The following is a 19,862-nucleotide window of genomic DNA, read 5'->3' as shown; positions in this document are numbered from 1 at the left end:
AGAGGAGCCTGGCCTGGGCGTGTTAACAGCCACCCCAGCTGCCCAGAGCGTCTGACAGCTGCCAAGAGCCCTTTCTCCCCAGAAGGCAGACCTGACACCACAGAGAGCAAGGTTGGCCCCAAGCTTCCCCCCAGGAAGCCCCTGAGCAATGGTGCATGCAGCCAGACCCTCCCGACGCCCTTTGGAGCCTCGGCTCTCTCTGCCGTGGTCCAGGAGCCGGGGCCGTGGGAAGTCCAGGACACCCAGAGGAGCCAGTCCCTGCCCCAGCCACGTGATGCTGTGGGATGGGGGCGGAGACGAGGCGGGATAAGCTGACACTGAGGTCCAGCTCTCCCTCAGGGGCGGTGTGACCCTGGCCAGGTTGCTTAACCTCTCCGGACTGTGTTTTCGTCTGTAACTGACTACACGTCAGGCACTGTGTTAAGTCACTTCATGCTAATTCCAGCCAATCCTCACCACGTCTCATTTAATAGATGCGGGAACTGAGCTCTGGGGAGCTTAGAGGTTTCTGTCCCTTAGAACTCAGAGTCACCAGACTCCAGCTCCACGTGAGGCCAAGTTGCATACTCACGGGTCTAACAGCCGTGACTCCGTTGGTTCTCCTGGGCCTGGCGAGGGCAGGAGCGCGCTCCTGGGAGACCCTAACCTCCGCCTCCCATCACCCGCCATCGCCACTGCACCTCTGCCTGGGAGGCTGTCACTCACAAGGAATGCCCCTGTCCCCAGTTAATTTTCCTATCACCTTGAATCCAACTGCCTTCAGGCAGGAGACTCCCCCCCAAATTCCTGAAATTCCAGAAAGTTTCAGATAAACCTCCTACGAAAGAACACAGCATCTGCACCACATGACCTGGGGCAGGTCACACAGCCTCTGCAAGTGTGGACACAGAGAGGCAGGTGGGCTCAGAAAGCTTCCCAAGCAGAAAAAGCCCCTGCCCCACCCCGGGGGCTCGGCTGTTTCAGCTGGTGTGAGACGGCCCTGTGGGGCAGGTGCACGCACGCGCGTGAGGACAAGGTGGAGGCTCACGTGTGCACACGGGCAGGCACTGGGGTGCACACACTCTAACATAGCGCATTTGCAGGTGCACAGTGAATACACACACGCACATCACATTTGTAGGTGCTGTGTGGATACACACACGCACATCGCATTTGCAGGTGCACAGTGAATGCACACACACATCACATTTGCAGGTGCACAGTGAATACACACACACACACATCGCATTTGCAGGTGCACAGTGAATACACACACACGCTCATCGCATTTGTAGGTGCACAGTGAATACACACACACGCACATCGCATTTGCAGGTGCACAGTGAATACACACACACGCACATCGCATTTGCAGGTGCACAGTGAATACACACACGCACATCGCATTTGTAGGTGCACAGTGAATACACACACACGCACATCGCATTTGCAGGTGCACAGTGAATACACACACGCACATCGCATTTGCAGGTGCACAGTGAATGCACACACACATCACATTTGCAGGTGCACAGTGAATACACACACACACATCGCATTTGTAGGTGCACAGTGAATACACACACATGCACATCGCATTTACAGGTGCACAGTGAATACACACACACGCACATCGCATTTGCAGGTGCACAGTGAATACACACACACGCACATCGCATTTGCAGGTGCACAGTGAATACACACACACGCACATCACATTTGCAGGTGCACAGTGAATACACACACATCGCATTTGCAGGTGCACAGTGAATACACACACATCGCATTTGCAGGTGCACAGTGAATACACACACACACATCGCATTTGCAGGTGCACAGTGAATACACACACACATCGCATTTGCAGGTGCACAGTGAATACACACACACGCACATCGCATTTGCAGGTGCACAGTGAATACACACACACATCACATTTGCAGGTGCACAGTGAATACACACACACGCACATCGCATTTGCAGGTGCACAGTGAATACACACACACGCACATCGCATTTGCAGGTGCACAGTAAATACACACACGCACATCGCATTTGCAGGTGCACAGTGAATGCACACACACATCACATTTGCAGGTGCACAGTGAATACACACACACACATCGCATTTGTAGGTGCACAGTGAATACACACACACGCACATCGCATTTGCAGGTGCACAGTGAATACACACACACGCACATCGCATTTGCAGGTGCACAGTGAATACACACACGCACATCGCATTTGTAGGTGCACAGTGAATACACACACACGCACATCGCATTTGCAGGTGCACAGTAAATACACACACACACATCGCATTTGCAGGTGCACAGTGAATACACACACACACACATCGCATTTGCAGGTGCACAGTAAATACACACACACGCACATCGCATTTGCAGGTGCACAGTGAATACACACACATGCACATCGCATTTGCAGGTGCACAGTGAATACACACACATCGCATTTGCAGGTGCACAGTGAATACACACACACACACATCGCATTTGCAGGTGCACAGTAAATACACACACACACACATCGCACTTGCAGTGGCACAGTGAATACACACACACGCACATCGCATTTGCAGGTGCACAGTGAATGCACACACACATCACATTTGCAGGTGCACAGTGAATACACACACACACATCGCATTTGTAGGTGCACAGTGAATACACACACACGCACATCGCATTTGCAGGTGCACAGTAAATACACACACACACACATCGCACTTGCAGGTGCACAGTGAATACACACACACGCACATCGCATTTGCAGGTGCACAGTGAATGCACACACACATCACATTTGCAGGTGCACAGTGAATACACACACACACATCGCATTTGTAGGTGCACAGTGAATACACACACACGCACATCGCATTTGCAGGTGCACAGTGAATACACACACATCGCATTTGCAGGTGCACAGTGAATACACACACACACGTCACATTTGCTGGTGCACAGTGAATACACACACACATCGCATTTGCAGGTGCACAGTAAATACACACACACACACATCGCATTTGCAGGTGCACAGTGAATACACACACACACATCACATTTGTAGGTGCACAGTGAATACACACACACGCACATTGCATTTGCAGGAGCACAGTGAATACACACACGCACATCGCATTTGCAGGTGCACAGTGAATACACACACATCGTATTTGCAGGTGCACAGTGAATACACACACACACATCACATTTGCAGGTGCACAGTGAATACACACACACATCGCATTTGCAGGTGCACAGTAAATACACACACACACACATCGCATTTGCAGGTGCACAGTGAATACACACACACACACATCACATTTGTAGGTGCACAGTGAATACACACACACGCACATCGCATTTGCAGGTGCACAGTGAATACACACACACGCACATCGCATTTGCAGGTGCACAGTGAATACACACACACGCACATCGCATTTGCAGGTGCACAGTGAATACACACACACGCACATCGCATTTGCAGGTGCACAGTGAATACACACACACGCACATCGCATTTGCAGGTGCACAGTGAATACACACACACGCACATCGCATTTGCAGGTGCACAGTGAATACACACACACACATCGCATTTGTAGGTGCACAGTGAATACACACACACGCACATCGCATTTGCAGGTGCACAGTGAATACACACACATCGCATTTGCAGGTGCACAGTGAATACACACACACACATCGCATTTGCAGGTGTACAGTGAATACACACACGCACATCGCATTTGCAGGTGCACAGTAAATACACACACACACACATCGCATTTGCAGGTGCACAGTGAATACACACACACACATCACATTTGTAGGTGCACAGTGAATACACACATGCACATCGCATTTGCAGGTGCACAGTAAATACACACACACACACATCGCATTTGCAGGTGCACAGTGAATACACACATACACATCACATTTGTAGGTGCACAGTGAATACACACACACACACATCGCATTTGCAGGTGCACAGTGAATACACACACACACACATCGCATTTGCAGGTGCACAGTGAATACACACACACGCACATCGCATTTGCAGGTGCACAGTGAATACACACACACGCACATCGCATTTGCAGGTGCACAGTGAATACACACACACACATCGCATTTGCAGGTGCACAGTGAATACACACACACACATCGCATTTGCAGGTGCACAGTGAATGCACACACACATCACATTTGCAGGTGCACAGTGAATACACACACACACATCGCATTTGTAGGTGCACAGTGAATACACACACACGCACATCGCATTTGCAGGTGCACAGTGAATACACACACACGCACATCGCATTTGCTGGTGCACAGTGAATACACACACACGCACATCGCATTTGCAGGTGCACAGTAAATACACACACACACACATCGCATTTGCAGGTGCACAGTGAATACACACACACATCGCATTTGCAGGTGCACAGTGAATACACACACGCACATCGCATTTGCAGGTGCACAGTGAATGCACACACACATCACATTTGCAGGTGCACAATGAATACACACACACACATCGCATTTGTAGGTGCACAGTGAATACACACACGCACATCGCATTTGCAGGTGCACAGTGAATACACACACACGCACATCGCATTTGCAGGTGCACAGTGAATGCACACACACATCACATTTGCAGGTGCACAGTGAATACACACACACACATCGCATTTGTAGGTGCACAGTGAATACACACACACGCACATCGCATTTGCAGGTGCACAGTGAATACACACACACGCACATCGCATTTGCTGGTGCACAGTGAATACACACACACGCACATCGCATTTGCAGGTGCACAGTAAATACACACACACACACATCGCATTTGCAGGTGCACAGTGAATACACACGCACATCGCATTTGCAGGTGCACAGTGAATACACACACGCACATCGCATTTGCAGGTGCACAGTAAATACACACACACACACATCGCATTTGCAGGTGCACAGTGAATACACACACACATCGCATTTGCAGGTGCACAGTGAATACACACACGCACATCGCATTTGCAGGTGCACAGTGAATGCACACACACATCACATTTGCAGGTGCACAATGAATACACACACACACATCGCATTTGTAGGTGCACAGTGAATACACACACGCACATCGCATTTGCAGGTGCACAGTGAATACACACACATGCACATCGCATTTGCAGGTGCACAGTGAATACACACACATCGCATTTGCAGGTGCACAGTGAATACACACACACACACATCGCATTTGCAGGTGCACAGTAAATACACACACATCGCATTTGCAGGTGCACAGTGAATACACACACACACACATCGCATTTGCAGGTGCACAGTAAATACACACACACGCACATCGTATTTGCAGGTGCACAGTAAATACACACACATCACATTTGCAGGTGCACAGTGAATACACACACACACATCGCATTTGTAGGTGCACAGTGAATACACACACGCACATCGCATTTGCAGGTGCACAGTAAATACACACACACGCACATCACATTTGTAGGTGCACAGTAAATACACACACATCGCATTTGCAGGTGCACAGTGAATACACACACACGCACATCACATTTGTAGGTGCTGTGTGGATACACACACATGCATATTGCATCTGTAGGTGCACCGTGAACGCACACACACGCACATCGCATTTTAGGTGCACGGTAAATACACACACACACTCCAGGTGAGGCCTCTGGAGGGCGGGGCAGTTGGGAGGGAGTTTTTTCCACACAGCCCCGCCCAAGGCCCCTAAGCCTCTATTTAGCCCTTGAGGCCACCTTGGTCAGCGTGTCAGCGGACGGGGCTCTGGTGCCCCCGCCCCCAGCAACGCACAATATTTCCGGGGACAGTGAGTTTGGGGTCCGGCCCGCACCCTGTTCCCTCCCCAGCCACAGCACACACGATCCTCACCGAGCATCCCTCCAAGAGCCCCATTCCCTCAACACACCCAGGGGGCTTCTCTGCTCTGCGTCCCTGCGGCCCCACCCTCACATCCTCCCCAAGAGACTCGTGCTCACATGTGCGCACTCACCGTCACACGCACACGCACTCGCTCGCAGGCTAGCGGATTTCCACCTGCTCTATCAGACCCAGGGTGTGAGGCTGGGACCTCTGCTTAGCCTATCGAGGAGTTGGGGGCTGGCAGCTGGCACATTTTTCACATTCATCAGGCCTCAGGTTCAGAGCCGTCCTGCAGGGAGCCTCATCAAGATGGAATTTAAGAGGCTTTTTGTTTGTATTGCCTTCTGCGAAAGGCAGGGGATAGGGTTTTCAGCTGATGGCAGTGGAAGGTTCCCTTTTAAGGTAAGTTGGTTTTGGGGGTTTGGTTTGGTTTGGTTTTTAGTAGACTAATCTGCAGAAAGAGATCACATAGATGATGGTGGAGGAAGTTCCAGAAAATGGCAAGATTTAACGCAAGCAACACCTCCTCCAAGACAACCTCCTGGACTCCCCCCCCTTTGGGGCACCCCACATTCTGGGGCTTGCCTGCATTGTCATGGTAGCCATGTGTTTACATGTCTGCGTCCCCTGCGGACCCTGAGCTCCCAAGCCAAGGACGTATCCCCTGAACCTGTCCTGCGCCAGGAGCCTTGACTCTGCCAGGTCCTGGGAAGCCCGTGGGGCGATGCTTCTAACACCAGATGCTGGGGTCTGCCTGGTCTGGCACTCCATCCACACCCTCCCACAGCAAAGATGCTAGGTTCTGCCATCTTTGGACGCAGGCCCGGATCAGCTCCCGGTCCAGAGGCACGACCTGGCCCAGCCTGACCTTCTCTCTTCCTGGAAAGCCCGGACCTGTCTCCCGAGGCCTGACCCGAGTTCCCCGCAGCCTGCCACACCCTCCACTGCGATGGTCCCACCTCTGCACCCCTAAACCCTCCCTCTTCTCCCCAAATCTGCCACTGGCCTCCCTCCTTCCCAGACCACACCAGCACCATTGCTCAGCCCCAGCCCCACCCCAGTGCCCCCTAGAAAGCTCAGGGGCATGTCTGTCTGTCCCTCCCTTGGCCTCCCCTTCCGGTGGGTGGAGCTCACACCTGTGGCTCGTACAGCACCCCCCAAACTTCCTGAAACGTCACCCAGCCTTGGAGCAGCTCTGCCCACTGGCAGCCTCTCTGCCCTCAAGACCCTCCCCGCACAGTTCAGGCGGCGCCCCTCCCTCTTTAGTCCGCCATGGCTCCCAATCTCTCCCAGAGAAGAGCGGGGAGGAGACCACCGTTTCTTGAGCCCCTTCCGGGAGCTCTGAACAGCGCGGGTTTCTACACGCAGCCCCTCGTTTCCTCTTCATCAGAGCCTATCACCCCCATTTTACAGATGAGCAAACCGAGGCCCAGAGGAGCCGGTTCCTACAGGCGCTACGTGGAGGAAAGACAGTCCACATGGAGAGAATCATGTAGGAAAGGGCACAGGGCATGAGGCGTTTTGTGTACTGGGGAAAGGTCAGGTGTGACCAGAACTGGGGTCAGTGCCCAGCAGGGGTGAGGCCAGGAGGGAGGCCCAAGAAACTGGCCCTGGACCCCCAGGAGGGGGCTTTCTGTGCAGAGGGCATCGTGGGAAGACTGGACGGCGTGGGAGGGGGACGGGCAGATGCGGGCAGCGGGGTGGCCGGAGGAGGAAGCCCTGCATCTCAGTAGAGTTAGGGGGCCGCGTGTGGGGCCATGGGGGAGGCCAAGCGCTGGGACGTGTCCGTCTCCCTGTCTCCTCCTGCCCCCTTGGCGCTGCTGACGCACTGCGTGGGGATTTATCTGAGTTTCATCTCTCTTAACCCCACCCCCGACCTACACAACAAACCGTGAATTCCTGGAGGGCAGGGACAGTCTCCAGCGCCTGGCACCATGGCTCAACACACAAATGAAGGGTGAATGTTCATTTATCCATGAATGAAGAGATCAGTGAATTTTTGCCCTACTTGTATTTGGGAAAACAGGAAGTCCATTTGTTTGTTTGTTTGTTACTTTTTTGTTTATTTTATTTTAGTTTTTAAATCTTTATTGGAGTACAGTGCTGTGTTAGCTTCAGGTGCACAGCAAAGTGAATCAGTTACACACGTACGTATATCCACTCTTCCTTTAGTTTCTTTTCCCATATAGGCCATTACTGAGTGTTGAGTAGAGTTCCCTGGGCTGTACAGTAGGTCCTTCTTAGTAACCTAGTTTGTATTCAGTCGTGTGTATCTGTTAATTGGGAAGTCCATTTGTGGCGGAAGAAAAACAGGTCCACTGGAGCCTATTGAGCCCCCTGCTGCCTTCCCCGCCCCGCAGGTGATGGAGGCCGACTGAAAGGGCATTTGAACTGGCAGAGCCATTTGACTTGCTTTTTCCTCCTCTGAGGCTCCTCCCTCCGCAGCCTGACCTGGAAGGGTCAGGCGTGCGGCACACACTCCTCGGACGACCGCACCCCACTGCTGACCCCTGGCCGAATGCCCTGCTCCTTGACCTGCAGTTTCCAGGGGTGACACTCCCCCTGGACACACCAGGGAGGTAGGGACCTCTATGCTCTTGTCCAGTTCATCATCCTGTTTTCTTCGGGGATGGTCAGCCTTCAGAGCCCCGCAGACCTGCCCGCCCGCCTCTGACACTGCCGTCTGACCGCAAGCAGGGCTGGAGGTGGGGGGCTTGTCCCCAGTCTCGGGTCTGTGGCCCCCAGGGCCCAGCACAGCCCCTGACACGTGGTAGGTAGGCAACAGATAGTTCCCAATGAATGAATGAAGTCACCCTGACCGGCTTGCTGTCACGGTCGTTTAGAGCAGCTTGGCGTAGAGCCTCCACTGCCAGGTAATAACAATGGCATTCGAAAGAATCATTATAATAGTGACCCCCAAAACGATAAGCCCGTGTCATCGCCCATTGGTGCGGTGCCTTCTCACGAGCGCCTCTGAACTGGCAGCGACTCTTTCAGTTGCACGCCCGGCAGAGCCCACAGCTGGGAGCCCACCGCTCCAAGGGGTGCTGTCAGCCAGGGCGGGAAAGCAGGGTGTCCCGCGGCCCGGTCCAGCTTCATGTCACCCGGAGGAACCTCTGATCCAGGATGTGGCTGGCAGTGGGGATGGGCGGCGGGGTAGTGAGGCCTCTGGGGAGATGTGACCTCACCTAAGGGCGGGGCCGAAAGATTGCTCAGTCGGGGACATAGAGTGTTCATTCCCTGGCTGGCTGGTGGTGGGCACTCCCTAAGGCATCCCATGGTTTCCTTTGTAAAAACACCAGGCCAAACAATGTCTCCCAGATCCTGTTCCTGGGCCTGTTGACCAGCGGTGTGGAGAGCAGGGACTCCGCAGGGGGCTGGCTCTGGTCCCACCCGTGGGGCCTGGTGGACCACGCTGCCAGGACCCCAGACTGGCCCGGCCTCCCAGCTCACAGAGTCCAGCTCTGCCCAGCACGCAGGTCATCATTTGGGGCCTCTCGGCCTCCTGGGAGACCCCAAGCTCCCTAAGGCAGGGCCAGGGTCTCATCCGGGGGCTCTGTGTGCCCACAGCATCCCACCCTCACTGAGAGAGGGAGACAAGGGGAATTTCATGGTCCCCTGGCCCCAGGGGGCTGGGAGGATGCTGAGGGTGGGGGAGGATTTAATGACCATGGCTGGCCCTGTCCTGGACATGCTTCCAGGTGCTACCCTGGGGCTGGGGGTGAGGAGATGTTGGGGGGTCGTGCTTGGTTGGAGGGGGCCCAGCACAGTCCAGTGGGAAGGGCAGGGAGCCCGCAGAGGGGCGGGCCCGGAGCGCCCCTGGAAGAAAGGCTGGACCAGTCTGCTCTGAGGGCTGAGCTGGTGGCCGAAGGAGGGGAAGGCCAGGAGTTGCCCTTGGGGTGGGGATGGGGGCATCCTTGTAAGCAGAGGGAGGGGGTGGGAGCCTCGCAGAGAAAGGGAAAGAGAGAGCGCAACGGAGGCGTGGCCCCTGCCCAGGAGGAAGAATGACGGGGGGAGAGGGGTAGAGGTGAGCACAGCGCCCCGTCAGCAGCCGACTGCGCGTCTGCACAGTCACCAACCCTTTCTTGCAGGCACTGGCTGCACCTCTGTCCTCACAACCAAATGGCCCGGCCAGCCTGCACCCACCCCCATCCCCCGGACTCACTGACTTACTCGGCACCCGGGGGCGTGTGGCCCGGCAGGCGGGCTTCTGCCCTGGCTTTCAGGGTTCTCGTCCGTACTAACACCCAGCGGTTTGGAAACCACGTGCATGTCCCAGAACTCACATCAGCCTCTGAGCAGCTGTGCACTTGATACCTCGTGCTGCAGTCTGCAAGCTCCGCGGGGTGGAGGACCTTGTTTTCAGCTACTTCCCAGGCCTACCATGTAGTCAGTACTTGATAAACACGTTCAGGAGTGAATGAATGAGTGAGTGATAGAAATAGCTAATTCTCACTTACCGCACACAGGGTGCTGTTCCGGCCGCTCCTCCTGTATCGTCTCATTCCACCTTCACAGCCAGCTAAGGGGCAGGTGATGCTGTGGTTCCCATTTTACAGATGGGAGACGGAGGCTCTGAGTGGTTCAGTGCTTTGCCCAAAGTCACTGAGGCAGAAGGGGACAGAGCTAGGCCATATCGTACCGGAGTCCCTCCGTCCTCACCTGCTCTTTCTGTTGGAAAGGCTCGGCGGCAGGGGATGGGGGCGCTCCTCTTGCCTTTTGGGAACGTCCCACCATCTGTGGTGTTTGCACACCCAGGACTCGGGCTGTCTCACACGCCCCCATCCCAGGCTCTTCTTGTCAAATTCAGTTTAGCTCTGTGCGCTCCAAGCCCACTGGGCTAAAGGAAAATCCTTCACACTTGAACTTGAATTAGTTATGAACAGCTCTTGTGCCTGGCGGTCAGCTTCAGCGAGGCCAGTGGGGTGCCCACGCCGGGCAGCCCTGCACCTGCCCTCGCAGCTGCCATCCATGTGACACACTCTCCCTGCCCCTTGCTGGGTGCCGGCCTAAGCCCAGCTCTGAGCTGGGGACCGGGCCATGCGGACCCTAAGGAACCACAGACCAGACCAGCCCCCCACGAGCTGCCCGTGGGCGGCGGCCACAGAGCGGGTGCACACGGGCGAGAGGCCCCTGGGGCCTCCAGAGGGTGCGACCACCTAGCCGGGGTGGCAGAAATAAATTCACGGGCGATGACTCAGTCACCAAACGAGGTGGTAAATATGGTTTCCCTCTGAAGCTGGGGGGCGCAGAGAGCTCCCAGGGAGGCTGCATTGAATCGCCCGGCGTTTGGTGAGTCCCTGCGCGGATAGCCTTCTTCACATCCTTCCTGGGGCCAAGGCGAGCCTAAACAGTAAATGGATGACGGTGCTGTCCAGGTTCTGTGAGTGTGAGTGATGCCCCCAGGGTCGGGCAGGGCTTAGAGCACCCCCATCGCCCAACCCTCACCCCTTCTCTGCCATAACCTCCCGAGGCAAGGGGAAGTCTTTGCCCACCCGTAGCCCCCTGGCCCTCCCCTCAGGTCACCTGGGACAGCTTCCAGCCTGGGGCCTGCCCAGTAAGGGCTTAGCACCAATCACCTGCATGGCCGGGCCTCCGCTGTGGCTGCATGGCCAGTGTCCAGCCAGCTTCAGGACCAGGAGAGGAGGTCTACCCCCAGGGTCACGCCCACCTCCCCTGACCCGGCCAGGGCGCAGGCAGGCGGCAAGAATCCCTTCCATCTTCACATCCCAAGGAGCATCCTTTACGGGTAATTCCCCATGCGGGATCCATCCGTCCTCACTACAGTCCTGCCACGTCAGCAGCCTGGACCATTGGCGCCCTTTGACAGTTGGGGAAACTGAGGCGGGTGTCAGAGCTGAAAGCCACGTTCAGAGCTTCTGGCCCCCATGACAACCAACCCATCACTGTCTCCCTGGGAAAGAAACAGCAGCCAGACAGGGTGGTCCAGAGCCTCACTGGACGGTGAACTCTGTTCTCCTTGGTGCCCCCACTGTGGGCAGAGCCTCCCCAGAGATGCGAGAATGAAGCCCAGGAAAAGGGGGCTGCCCTGCCTTCAATGAGCCCCTTGGAGTCAAGTTTGTGTTGGCACCAGCGCCAACCAGCAGGATGAACTCAGGCAAGTCGCTTAACATTCAGTCCACACTCTCAAGCCCACACGTGCCTACCTGCACACACATGCACACTCCCACCCGCATGCACACGCAGCCTCACCCTCCACCACCGCTCCCAAGTGCCCTGCGCGTGTGCGCAAGTGAGCGAGCGGGCGGGCAGGTGGGTGCTGAGTCTGGAGCCCGTTCAGGGCCCCCCTGCTCTTGGCCCGGCATCAGCGGCAGCCTTCTGCACAGGCAGCTGCCTCTGCAGGAGGATCTGAAGGCCCCCGGAAGCAGCCTGCCCCTCAGGACCATCCCCCCTCAGCCTGCCTGCCGGGGCCTTCCCCAGCCCCTGCTGCCATCAGGACAGGAGGGGACCCCACGGTGGGCCAGGGGCTTTGCTAAGTGATTGCCACACACCTTCCCTTCCCTTGTATCCTCCCAACAACCCTTCCAGTTAGGCAGGAATTCATCACTCACCACCCTTTGGGTTGCGATGAGAAAACCCAGGCTCAGGAAGGTGGAGGGAGGGGCTCAGGTCCCGGATGGGAAGTGGCAGCGCCAGCATGTGAACCCAGGTGGCCTGGGTCTGCCCATCAGACCAGGCCTGGGTCAGACAGAGGCCCCAGGAGTCCACGAGTGAGCCCCAGAGGAGAAAGGGTGAGCAGCCCCACCTTGGGACTGATGGCCACCCTGAAGAAAGCTTCTAGATTTCAGTTCAGCTGTGGCAGTCCCGAAGCGCTTTAAAGCAGGAAGACCCAAAGGTGGACAGAGCTGTGCTGTCACCAGATGTGTACACACACACCCATACCCACACACACAGACACACAAACACAGAGAGACACACACAGACACACACACAGACACACACAGACACACACACAGAGACACAGACACACAGAGACAGACACACAGAGACACAGACACACACACACAGACACACACACAGACACATACACAGACACACACAGACACACACACAGACACACACAGACACACACACAGACACACAGAGACAGACACACACAGAGAGACACACACAGACACACACAGACAGACACACAGACACACACACAGAGACACACACACAAACACACACACAGAGACACACACACAGACAGACACACACACAGACACACAGAGACAGACACACAGAGACACAGACACACACAGAGAGACACACACAGACACACACAGACACACACAGACACACACACAGAGAAACACACACACAGACACACACACAGAGACACACACACAGACACACACAGACACACACACAGAGACACACACATAGAGACACCCACAGACACACACACAGAGACACACACACACACAGACACACACACAGAGAGACACACACAGAGACACACACACAGACACACATGCAGAGACACACACACAGACACACACGCAGAGACACACACACACAGACACACACACAGAGACACACACAGAGACACAGACACACATGCAGAGACACACACACAGACACACACGCAGAGACACACACACAGACAGACACACACACAGAGACACACACACAGACACACACACAGAGACACACACAGACACACACGCAGAGACACACACACAGACAGACACACACACACACACAGAGACACACACACAGACACACACACAGAGAAACACACACACACAGACACACACAGAGACACAGACACACACAGACACACACAGACAGACACACAAACACAGACACATAGAGACACACACACAGAGACACAGACACACACACAGACACACACACACAGAGACACACACACAGAGACACAGACACACACAGACACACACACAGAGACACACAAACACAGAGAGGCAGACACATACACACACAGATACACAGAGACACACACACAGAGACACAGACGCACAGACACACACAGACACAGACACAGACACAGACACACACACAGAGACACACACACACAGACACACACACAGATACACAGACACACACACACAGAGATACACACATGGAGACACACGCAGACACAACACACGCAGACACACACACAGACACACACATAGAGACACCCACACACACAGAGACACACACAGAGGCACACACACAGACACACACACACAGAGACACACACACACAGAGACACACACGGAGACACACGCAGACACACACATAGACACACAGAGACACAGGCACACACACAGAGACATACACACAGACACACGCAGAGACACACACAGAGGCACACACAGACACACAGAGAGACACACACGCAGAGACACACAGAGACACACACGCAGAGACACACACGCAGAGACACACACAGACACACACACGGAGACACACGCAGACACACACAGACACAAACGCACACAGACACAAACGCACACAGACACACATGCAGACACATACACAGAGGTACACACACACAGATACACAGACACACACGCACAGAGACAAACACACAGAGATACACACACAGACACACACACGGAGAGACACACACAGACACAGAGACACACACGGAGACACACGCAGACACACACACACGGAGACACACGCAGACACACACATAGAGACACCCACAGACACACACAGACACACACACAGAGACACACACACACAGACACACACGCATACAGAGACACATACATAGACACACCCACAGAGATACACACACACAGAGATACAGACACACACAGACACACACAGAGACATACACACACACAGAGACAGAGACACACACACAGAGACACACACAGACACACAGAAAGAGACACAGACGCAGAGACACACACAGAGGCACACACACAGAGGCACACACACAGACACACGCAGACACACAGATACACACACAGACACACACACAGAGACACACACAGACACACACAGACACAAACGCACACAGACACACATGCAGACACATACACAGAGGTACACACACACAGATACACAGACACACACGCACAGAGACAAACACACAGAGATACACACACAGACACACACACGGAGAGACACACACAGACACAGACAAACACACACAGGCACACACACACAGAGAAATACACAGACACACACATACACAAACACACACAGACACACACACAGAGACACACATACGGAGACACATGCAGACACACACACAGAGATACACACACAGGCACACACATAGAGACACCCACGGACACACACACACAGACACACACAGAGACACACACACAGAGACACACGCACAGAGACAAACACACAGAGATACAGACACAGACACACACACACACACACACACACACACACACACACACACAGGTGCCCATGGCAAGAACGACTCAGTGAAGATGGAAACCCCTGCAGACTGGGGGTGGGGGTGGGGGTGAGGGCAGGGTTCTGATGCACAAACCCAGGAGATGCCCATGGACGGGAATGGATAACCAGGCAGGCACCCCCTGACCCACGCCTCACCCTCCCCAGGCAGCTGTGATCCATTCAGCAAATGCTCGAGCAGGACACACCACCTCATCACCCTAACTGCATTTCACTCTACCCGCTTCCGACATGGTTACACAATGTCCTGAGGTGACACAGAGCTGGAGTCGGAACCCAGGTCTATCTGACTCCACAACTTTGGGTGCTCGAGGTTTGGGGCACTGAAGGAAGAGATAAGACACTCTGAAGCCCAGGTTACATCCCAAGAGGAAAGCAGGGAGGACAGCATGGAGGCGGTGGATGGCCAGGGGCACCTCTTCACAAAGACTGCTCTAACCAAGGCAGGTCCCAGAGAAGTGCCAGGCCCATGTGTGGGTCCCCTAGAGGGTCTGCTGTCCTTTTCAGCCCAGGATCTGTCATCTGGGGAGGGCTGAGCCAGCTGTTTGGGCCACTGAGCCACTGGGCTGGGACTCCTGTATTTCTGGTGGAGGTGGGTGTGGATCAGATCCCGGATCAGAGATCACACACTGAGGACCTAAAGGCTGAATGTGACCCTCAGGTAGCTTTTCTTTGGTCAATACACTGCGGTCCACAAAATGATGTTTAAAAAATCAAACTAGTTGCCGACATCTCAGAATCAGGAGATTGTTGGAAATCTCACAATCCTCCAGGGCACTAACCTGCTGCAGGTGCCTAACAGCCGTTCACCATGGAGAAGCTGGCCCAGCTCACCACAATCCCCACCCCTCCCTATTGCCCACCCCTGGTTTCTCTGCTCATCTCGCCAGTCCTAGTGGCGCTTGGATTTTGTCAGACCTTACAAGGCATGTGCCTTCCAGCTCTCAGATGCCAGGTTCTCAGGCAAGCAGACCTCTTTCTAACACTTACCCAAGGCGCCTGGTCCTGCAGTAGGCCCCCAGGTGTAAAGACATGCAAAGGGGTGTGATCACGTGTGCAAGTGACTTTCCCTCACATGGGCAAACAGAAAATCAAACTAGCTGAGAAGGTCCATCTCAGCACTAAGATTCTGGGATGCTATGAATACATGAAGGGCAGAAAAGAACAGAGGAAGGGGGAAAAAGGGAAAGGAGAGATGGGGGGGAATATGTAGCCTGGAGGCTTAGTGGTCAGAGGAAGGTGGCACATATGGCCGCCTTTTGGACAATTCACTCTGTCTCTGATGGTTAAAGGTGGTGTTTATGAGTGGATCGTTTAGCTAGTGATGTATAACAAACCGCCCCCAAACCTAGAGGCTTAAAAAGACAACCCTACTTATTTAGCCTAAGAGTATGCAGGTCAGTAACGTGGGTTGGGCTCCGCTGGGAGGGTCTCTGGTCTCTGCAGACTTAGGCTTGTCTCGGCCGGGTTGTAATGCATCCGAGATAGGTCACCTGGGGGTTGGCAGTGATGGGGACCGAGCCTTGTGTCTCTCATCCTCCAGCAGACCAGCTGGGCAGAGTTCCAAGAAGGTGAGTAGAAGTTTGTAAGGCCTCTTGAGACCTGGGCTTACAGCTGTCTCATGGTCCTCCTGCCACATTGTGTTAACCAAAGCAAGTCACAAGGCCCACCCAGATTCAAAGGGTGAGGAAACCGACTCTATCTCTCATGCGGGAGCTGCAAAGATACATTGCATTGTTTGGAAAGGAGTGGATGATACAGCCATCTTCGTAATCAATCTATCATCACAAACAAAAAACACATATAAGTGACTTAAATAAGATAGATGTTTTTCTCTCATCTAAAGAAGTCCTGAGGTGGCTATCCAAAAGTGTTAGGGCAGCTCCTCAAATTCCTCAGAGGCTCAGGCTTCTCCCACCTTTCTGCTCTGCCACCTCAATGCAGCTTCTACCCTTAAAGATTGCCTCGTGTTCCAAGATGGCTGTTGGAGCTCCAGCCATCAAGTCTTCATTCCAGGGAAGAAGTGGAGCAAACTGGGGTGAAGAGGAGAGGCAATACATTAAAGAGCATACCTTTAGCTATAACACTAGCTGTAAAGGGAGACAAGAGATGTCTTGAGTTGAGAACTTGACCACGTGGAATAAATCAGGTTTCTGTTGGAAAAGAAGACATGGAGAATGCATATTGGGTATGAAGCCAGCAGCATCTGCAAAGGGAAGAGGGGTAGAGGGGAAGAGAGGGGGTGATATTCTCAAAGGAGGTTATGCCACTCTCCTTCTTGGCATTGTAACTGAAGTCCTGAAGAATATCTAGAGAGCAGCAGATCATTTTTTTTCTGTTATTTCATTTGTGAAGTCATATCACACACACAAAGGTTTGTATTAAATGTGTATGTGCATTTATTAAAGAAGATAAACTTCTGTGTACCCAAAGGGTAGGAAAGACGTCTCAGTCCACCGAGACTTCTCTCTCCCCACCGAGAGAGCCTACGGACTCAGGGCCTGCCCTCAAATCCCCCGCATAGCAGGTCTCCTCACAGCACCCACCTGTCTCCAGCTGAGAAGCTTGGGCAGAGACCCCAGCCCCAAGCAGGGCTGCCTCATCCCTGGCCGGCTCCTGCAGGAAATCCTGGTGGCAGGGCCTTGCCTCGCCACGGGGGTGGCGGGGAGGGCAACTCCTCTCTGCCCCCCGCCCCCCGTATCTGGGTCAGGTTCAGTTGCATCCCCATCCCTCTCACAAGCTTCACTGGCTCCTTATGGGCCCTCCAAGGGCCCTAAAGAGAACAATGAACATCAGGAAATGCTGACGTCAGAAGGAGGTGATAAAACATTAGATGCGGACGAGTGCCCACAGGCCTGGCCCAGACATGCAGGCCCCACGATGACGTCCCACCTAGGAGTGATTTGCCCCAACCCCCGTGTAGCCATCACCTCAGACGACAGGCTGGATCCAGACCGGGGCACGGAATGGCCTGGGTGCCACAGCCTCAGTGCCAGCCAGCAGCTGGGCACACCGACCAGAGTCAGGGCCAAGTGGCAGCCCCCCGAGGCCGTCTGTCCCCCAGCCCAAGGAGAAGCAAAGCTCACTCCAGTTTTCATCCCGTGGCTACTGACCACACGCCCAGCCCACTCCCCCTGCCAGCCTCCTGTGGCCACCTCTGGGGCACAGGGCTCTTGGCTGACATCAGGCAGGAGGGATGTGAACCAGCAAGGGCCACCAAGAATTCTGGGGCACGAGCCCCGCCCGTGTGGAATGAATTCTCTGCGTCAGGATCCCCAGAGGTGCCAAGCAGGGGCCTCGAAGCTGTGCCATGAAGTCCGTTCCTCCCACTCGGCTCCTGCAAAGTATTTCATTTGAAGAAAGGGCTCTTAGCTATGAGCGCGTGAATGAACGAACGAATGAATGAGTGAATGAGGGCTTGGCAGCCACGGGCTAGAGGAACTCTGGTGATCTATCCTACAAGCCCTTACTCAGAGGGAGCTTGCGTGAACAAGCACCTGTGCGGGGCGGGTGGGCAGAGAGGAAAAGACCCAGCCTTGCCCACCGTCCTTGGGCAAAAGGTTCAATGAGGGAGGAAGCCACGTCCACTAGAAATTAGAAAGCAATTCCATAACAGACTCCGCGCCCATTCCTCGCTTGCCATTGGTCCCGTCCTCCCTCCAGCGCCCAGACTCTGTGCCCACGTTCCACCACCCACCAGCCACGCCTGTGCTCCTTCCTCTCGCCAGCAGGACCTGGGCGAGGGGGGCGGTGACTGATGCCCCAGGAGTGATGGCACCCCACTCTTTGCTGGCGATCTGTCCAGATGCAGGCCGAGGAGGCTGGAACAGAGGTTTCGGGGGGGTTCTGGACCACTTGGGTCCTCTCTCTCCCAGAGAGCATCCAGGTTGAGAAGTGACCTCTCGTCCCTGCCCAGCTGCTGTCCTGCAGAGAAGGGATCCCAGAGCTGGTGGGGACTCTTGCTCCCTGCCCGGAGGGGCCCGTGAGGAAACAGAGCTGAGGGAACTGTGGAGACCACGCCCTGAGTCTCCCCCAGAGCCTCCCGTTTCCAGAGCTGCAGTTGGGAGAGGCCAGAACTCCCCGCTGCATAAGGCCACCGAGTGGGGTTTCTGTGCCCTGCAGCTGCAGGTACCACCCTGATGGGGTCTGATGGGAGCTATAACTGAAGGACTGCTTTTCTGCCTGGGGGAGATGTTTGTGCAGAGTTTCCAAAGAGGAGCATGAATTTGCCAGAAAAATAAGGAAGGAAGAACATTCCAGGTAAAGAGAACAGCAAGAGGCAAGAACAGGACAATTTAAAAAGCGTAACTCCTTCAGGGTGGCGGGAAGAGGTTGGCATGGCAAGTCCGGAATGGTAACAGCTGGCACTGAGCATCACCGCGGGTCGGGGTCTTCCAAGAGATTAAGCTCATTTAAGCCTCACTGTGGCCCAGGAGGACATGCAAATGTGATCCCCATTCGAGGATAAATAACACCAGCCCCACCCCC

Source organism: Stenella coeruleoalba (assembly GCF_951394435.1).
Source record: "Stenella coeruleoalba genome assembly, chromosome: 6".
NCBI lineage: Eukaryota > Metazoa > Chordata > Mammalia > Artiodactyla > Delphinidae > Stenella > Stenella coeruleoalba.
Note: the sequence above shows the minus strand (reverse complement) of the source record.